The 6,924-nt window shown below is 38.8% G+C and overlaps 1 long non-coding RNA gene across 2 annotated transcripts in view; it reads right to left on the reverse strand.

Annotated features, from left to right (window-relative positions):
• Positions 1–6,918, reverse strand: part of LOC118452826 — an 11,521-nt gene extending 4,603 nt beyond the window's left edge. For both annotated transcript variants that reach the window (XR_004842684.1, XR_004842683.1), the window contains exons 1-2: positions 6,710–6,918; positions 5,376–5,437 (exon numbers count right to left, since the gene is read on the reverse strand). This is a non-coding gene — a long non-coding RNA (uncharacterized LOC118452826). The remainder of the gene's footprint in view (positions 1–5,375; positions 5,438–6,709) is intronic.
• Between the last annotated feature and the right edge of the window lie 6 nt (positions 6,919–6,924).

Consider the following 6,924-nt stretch of genomic DNA (forward strand, 5'->3'; position numbering starts at 1 on the left):
CCCGAAGCAAGCTGCTTCAGCGAAACAGAATCGGGTACCCACTCCCCTACTCTGACGGGTATTTACGCCCTTTGAATAAATAAAAACGGTCCCCCCATCAGGATTTAAGTTGCACCTGCAGGCAGCTCGCGGCGCAGGGACGAAGCTTAAGCACTCAGCTGTTGCAGAGCAACAATCGTAAACCGCACTGGGTTCTCCACAAGTATTTTAAATTCATCCTCTTATGCTACAGGCATTTCCAATACCACGATGCTGTTAAATCTTTGGATGTAATTGCATCACTGTCGTCTCTGGCAAATTCTCTCACTTAAGGTTTTGATATACTTAAAGTAATACAGATTACTTAAATGGGGTCCCATACATGAAATCACTTTCTAAATCAGAAATATCATGTATGGCTATTTATTGTCCTATACACACAGAAGAAACCAGCATGACTGAATTTGCCACTATAAAGACCACATCTGTGTGTCAGCCACCTTACTCACTTATTAACAAGTAACTTTAAAGCCAAATTCTACTCTGTTACACTAGGAGAGCTCCAATTCAGTCAACTGGCTTACACAAGAGTAAGTAAAAGTAGCCTTTGGTCCATAAAGCATTAAAAATCGAGTGCTTTTCCACAGGTTCTTTTCCATCTCTCATGCATGTTACAAATCTAAAAATAAAAAAAGTTATAAAGATTAAATTGCTCTTATTTTCCAGATTTAGATTGAATACAGTGGCTCATCCTGCTATTTGGCTTTTCATTAGTATCAATAATGTTCTCCAATTGTTACTGAATTTGTGAATTCTTGTAAAAGAGCAAGTCTTTGTGAGGAGACCTCTTAGGTGTACACCTCAATCATCCTACCAGTGAGAGTACTGACGTGGTATTTAGAAGATTCAGAGCATCAACCTTATTTCACCTGGATAAATGGAGGTCCTGCCATCAGCTTATGCACACAAACAAGTACATACACATATCTCTATGTATCTTAACCTCCAAGGTATAGCTAACAGATGACTTATGTTTCTGTAATTCATTATGTGTAAAAAACAAATAAGGATTTTTTAAGGCGTGTCACTGGAGTCCAGCTGCTCGTGGTATGGGTTGACCCTGATTGCTTCCATGTTAATATTGAAACTAATTCTCAAAGAATGGAGGCATTTCTTAGTTTAAAAGGTTAACACCAAGTCTAATTAGAATTAAAATTGCTGATTCTCTATGTTTCCCCTGATTTCTTTACAGGCACAACATTTTTGATTGAGAGTTAGAGGGCAGGGAAAGTGTATTCTTACCAACACAGATCTGCACAAATGCTAGAGTAATAATTGGAGCCTCTCCTATAACTGTAAGGAATGACAAAGCCACAGCAGAGCTAAGAATTTTCTGGATTTTAAATGTGCCAAATGTATGCCTCAATAAAATGAATGCCCTCTCTGCCCTGAGGACCCACATGTACATATTGCCTCTGTGTGCTGCTTGAAGACTACTGCTTTTAACCCCAGAAGCAGATGTAGTCAGCGACTACAAAAACTTTGGATAAATATATGTATGATCTATATAAAAATGCATCCATTAACATCCTTCAAAATATCCCCAGGGTTACACAGGTGGCTGTAAAGTGCAGAAACATACAAAGCATTGGTATTGGGGGCTAAGCCAGGTTTTACCACCAATGTGGCATTTACTCTTTTGATAACTTACAACCTGAAACCTTCCTACATTAGGATTAAAAAAAATATTCTAGTAAACAATAACAAAATCATTTTAGTGGAACAACACTTGTGTCAGCAGCCAAAACTGATTAATGTTGTTAAAAATAATGTATTCTTAAAAGTGTACCTGTAAATTGCATTGGCTTTTCAACTTCAAACAGTTTTTTAACAAACCATTCATAAAGAACTCTTTAAAATAATAGAATTTAATAATAGAAGCCAACTGTCTAGATGACATTTCTGCCTCAAAACTTAGGTTAGTCATCATAATTTAACAATTTTTTCCCCAGTACTGAAGGAGGAGCCTGCAATTACATACAAATATCTCCAGAGCACTGTCAACAGTACAGATTAATCTGGCTGTTGCATGCCTGTTCTTGTATCATTCTTTAATGAGTGATACAGAACCTTTGTTTGTTACTTAACTAGCTGACCAGTGCAGAAAGCCAGCAATTATTTTGGCAAAACTAAATATAACTGCATGATAAAAATTAAATCCAGAATAAGATAACTTTAAGCAACAGCATTCTCTCAAACAGTGGATTAACTTTCTAATCAAATTTCTATACTTAAGTACAATCTACATCTTATCTTGCTGTAACCCTGAAAGCTGCTAAATTCACTGTAATGTGAAGAGTTCAGGATTTTGTAAATTTCCACTCAAGTACAGAATGAATATTTTCAAATAGTTTTTACAAATCAAGTCTACATATGCCTCTTCTCACCCCTTTCCTGGCCCCATCAAAAAAGCCCAGCCATCTTTGATGAGGAGAGAGATTTTTCCCAAAGATCTACAAACTGTCTGGTAAGACAGAGCGAGTTAGTTTATGGTTTGAAATAGACCCACAGTCTCCAGGGGCTTCCCTCCTTCTGAGCACAATGCTGCAGATAAAACCTTTTTCCCACCATGGACAATATATTCCTGTCCAGCAAAAATATTACTGCTACCTCCCCCCAAAAAAGATATAAAACCTTTTTCTAACTGATCGTCTACAGCTTTTACCCATGGAAATAAAGAACTTCTGTTCCAGATCATAGATGCCACTAACACAGCAGAAGAGTGATCTTCCCCTCCCTGACAGGGGTTGCTAGCAGTCACGGTAAGTGTGGGCCTGCCACTGTCACGGGGCAACCGTGTTTATCTTCCTCATTCATTTGCTTTATACACTTCAAACATCTTTATTTAAGGAAGTTCATAATGAGTAAAATACTTGCGTTTCAAGATAAGCTTTTCACCTCTAATGTATTTCAGTAGAGTTAGGAAACACCTCCTGGCATTTCTTTCCCAGATATTCTATAGCTAGTTTTCAACTGTTGGCAGCTGACAGTATGTTGCTAGGCCACTTCTTTAAAATTCTGAGACTGTTCTGGAGTAGGAATAATTAACCACCAGCTAAAAAGTTAAAACTACTTTCTTTGCTTATGATTATTTCGATTTGCTCTTTTACAGTTGCACAGGAATGTCACAATTTTGACATTCATTTGACAGAGACAACATTATAGAGAGAAAATATATGAAATGGCACACATCTAGACCATCTTACGTAAGCCCGTGGGCAATTTGTTTGCCTTATAGACTGCATGATATGGGAATGTTCTCACCGCTCGGGGAGCTGTGCTGTGTTCAAGTCAAACACGCACCACAGAAACAGTAAAACCTTGCTTTCTCTAGATTGACATACTGAAACTGAGCCTAATGTGATTGGTTTCAGCCTGCAGCTTATCCCTCCACAGGGACATTAGCAACGTGCCCCTGCTTGGCTGCTCGTTTCCAAAAAATGCATAGTAATTTAGTTAAGATCTCTCCCTCACAACCAGATTTGTTGACAGATAAGCACACACACACACAAGGTGCAAGTGCATAAATCTTGGGGGTTGGTTTTTTTTTTTTTTCAAGTGAGATTACTTATGTTCACCTGCATCTGCTATATCGAGCAGTTTGACAGAGTTAGTAGACTCATATCTTTATTAGCATTCCTTCATCAAAACTGATAGGTACTACAGGAATGACAATAAGACTCCAGACATTACTTACTTTCTATACTCTTGATTCAGACAATGTAGTCATACACCACACAGTGCAGTTTGTTAACATTCAATTAGAACACACATGAAGCATAGGAATGAGGATACAGGTGTATAGCTAAGACTTGTAGTTAATTTTTCACCATCTACAACAACTTTAAAAAAAATAAATGTATTCCCTCTTTGTACTTTGCTATTCTTCGTTTTTACTGTATTCTTTCTCTTTTTCCTCCTGTTCATTGTCAAGGTATTGCTGAATGAAATTTTTGTATTAAGAATTTTCCTTTTTTTCACTATTCTGACCTATTGTTTTGCAATTTGCAGGCCACAGTCCTGACATTTCTCTTTTGTCTAGAGATCCATGGGTACTTTTCAAAAGTTATTTGCAACAGTTATTTACCTCAGATTTCAGCATGTATTGTGGTTTTAAGGCAGATATGGTAGGTGAGAACAGGATGTCAGTGATGCATGACTTGCAAGGAAACATAATAACTTGTATCAGGCCTGACGACAGCTGGATAAAACAGTCTGGGCACAATTTCTTCAGCTGTAGCAGGCCCGATAGACCACAGAAGTCCTGTGTTCTACTACTTGCTTCTTGTATCAGGTGGTTCGCCAAAAGTTCTTACCCATAGCTCTGCGTTGCTGTATCATCAGATCTTCATAACTAGGCTATCACAGGATATTCCATTGCTCAATGGGCACTGCGCTCCCACTGCGGCTGTTTTCCAGACTTAAACAGAAGTTTGTGACGTACTGATTCTTCTGTTTACTCTCCAAAGTTTAGAAAGGACTCATTTGAATGTTAATTTGGAAAAATAAATAAAGGCAAAAGTTTCAAGGGCAAAAATTTCCAAAGTCCACGTTTCAGATTACTGAAATCTAGTTCATGAACTTGGCAAAGCAGCTAGGGTTTACCAAGCTTCTCCTGTCATTAAATGTGAAGCCACCCTGTTTTGCCTGTTTGTTCACTTAAACTGGTCTGTAATAATTTCTAAGATATATTTTTACATGGTTGATGACCACAGATCATGATTCCTGTGTTTGACCAGAGTGTATAAGTTCAATTCTGGCAAATAAGAGCTAACTAAAAAGCACCAATGGAGCTAACACAAGAAAAGTAGCAGGACTTTATCAGTTTCAGTTCCCACTGTGTCCTCTCCACAGGCCAGAGGGAAGTTTGGTAACTGCAGATTTGCTGTATCCACTAAAAGACCATCTGTCCGTCTGGTGCATCCTGATCTCTGTCCACTCTAGCAAACAACACTGCGATGGAGAAGAGGTGATTGTGATATGTGTTATGTAACTCTTATTTACTAATACAGAATAGTGCTTTTAGTTCCGTGTTCAAGGCTTTCTTTGTTCACACACAGAAAGAAAATGTTAGAGCTTGCAAATAAAACTGTCAACATTTTTAACAGCAATGCATATTATGAAATCACAGAAGATATTTGTTCTTATGCCGAGCATGTACAATGTACATGTACATTGAAAAATTAAATATATAAACCAGACTCTTTTCATGAGCCCAGGAAGCTGTAAACTATGCTTATCCCTCTCCTCAATAAAGGCTTGTCCTCAGCCCTTGCTGAAGTATTATAATGTCACGACAAATTTCTTTGAAAGAAACATGCTTAGTAGGTACTCACAGCTTTGTAACATGCTGTTAGGTTTCATTTGCAATTATAACTGTTTCTTCTGCAGCATTTTCCTGAAATTGATTTCACAACAAAATCCTGTATTAGGATTTTTACTTTTTTTTTTTTTAAAACATTTTTATACCACTACCAAAGTAGCATTCATAGGTTCAAATCAACAATAAAATATAAAATAAGATTGAAAATATCCTAGAGTTTAGAAAACCGTTTAAGCTAAATTCAGCTCTGGTGTAGCGAATAATACTTACATATACAAGGAATTTATTTTTTTTTTGCTGCTTAAGATCATTCATTATGCATTTCTACAGCCAATTCCTTATGCTTCTAACACGGCAGTCAAAAACTGAACTGCTATTGACTTTCAATGCGAACAGAATAAGGCTATCAGAGGTGAAGAAATAAAGTACTTTCTGTAACACAAAATGTTCTAAACTGACAACTTAGAAAATATGATCGTTTACATCTAATTTTCACAGTCCTTTATACAGTGCAAGTGGATGACAGTGCAAGTGCTTGATTCTTCCAAACTTTTGGGGCTTTCTTAAATAACCATGAGAGAAAATTTGCCCCAGAATCAAAGCTATAAAATGCAAACAAGTACAATGAATTCGCCTGAATCTGCTAAACAGAAACAATTCCTTTGTGAGAAGTGCAAACCATTTATGATAAAGTATGGAGTACTGTTAGTGAGAGCAAACCACGGCAATGTAAACATCTGATGTAGTGATGCTACAGACACACACCGTGTGATGAAGCAGACAGTGAGTCAGTTCAGCTGGCTGCTCTGGCAGAAAATTATCCCTAGGAAAAAAAAACAAACAAACCAACCCAAACCCAAACCCCAACCGCTTAAGTAGCTGAGTTGATTTAACGCGCAACTTTAGACATGCATGGGATGGGGAACCTGAAACAGGACTGCATCTTTCCATAGGACTCAGTATTTAATTATCTTAGATGTAATGTGAAACCACATCTGAAAGCACCTTGTTCCCGCCTTGCAGGCTTCAATTTGCTACACAGTAGCCTGCGCCCCCACTTAAAAAATGTGAGGGCAGAATGGGGAGGTGTGTTACAACTAAAACACACTCCCCCCCCCCCCCCCCCCCCAAGAAAAGGTCAGTGGATGGAGAGCCTACTGCTTTCACCCTTGCTCTCAAACGGAATGGGTAAGAGAATTGGAGAAGACAAGGCCGTATTCCTACCTCCCTGTACTTTTTGCTGTTACAAAAAAATTTAGAAGAAAATCAGAAGAAGCTGTGCTGTGAGAAAAGGGCAGTTTAACCTGAAAGAAAAAAAGCCACTTCCAAACACTCAGCACGATTCACCTTTAGGGCACCTCCCAGCCCTTGGCAGCAGCAAGAAGACGAGCACTCTCTACAAGTACTTTTTGCCTCTGTCAGACACCCGTCCGACGCCTGGACGCGGGCACCGGTAGACACCGGACACTTCGACTTCCCGACAGCGGCTCCCTCCCGCCTGAAGGCGCGGCGGGGGAACCCCCACGGCCTAGGCCACTGCTTAGCACAACCAGATAGCGCAG

The sequence above is a fragment of the Egretta garzetta genome, unplaced genomic scaffold (assembly GCF_000687185.1).
Source record: "Egretta garzetta isolate BGI_Z169 unplaced genomic scaffold, ASM68718v1 scaffold118, whole genome shotgun sequence".
Taxonomy (NCBI): domain Eukaryota; kingdom Metazoa; phylum Chordata; class Aves; order Pelecaniformes; family Ardeidae; genus Egretta; species Egretta garzetta.